The sequence below is a fragment of the Arachis ipaensis genome, chromosome B10 (genome assembly GCF_000816755.2).
Source record: "Arachis ipaensis cultivar K30076 chromosome B10, Araip1.1, whole genome shotgun sequence".
In the NCBI taxonomy this organism is placed as follows: Eukaryota; Viridiplantae; Streptophyta; class Magnoliopsida; order Fabales; family Fabaceae; genus Arachis; species Arachis ipaensis.
Window position 1 is genome coordinate 14,552,664 of NC_029794.2, and position 360 is coordinate 14,553,023.

A 360-nucleotide genomic window follows, 5' to 3' on the forward strand; every position below is an offset into this window, starting at 1 on the left:
AAGTTAATAGTCATTCTTTATGAATGACAAGAAATGAAGTATTAAATAATACACACATTCATGCATGGTAAGATTCTTATAGTAATAACCCGTCATAATTATTTAGAGGGTTAAAAATGGAATCATATTTTATCCAATAATGAATAATCCCTTTCATTTCATCCCTTGAACCAAGCATTTTACTTTATTTCTTTACCTACCATCACTGCAATATATATAGTCTTATATTGTCTTAAGAGAGTATTTAGCAGTGTAAGTCATCTCTCTGGTTAGGAGATTGGGAGACACTCAAATAAAAATACCTAAAACATTTTTTTTAAAATTGATTTTTTAATAAAATTTAATATATATAATCGATTA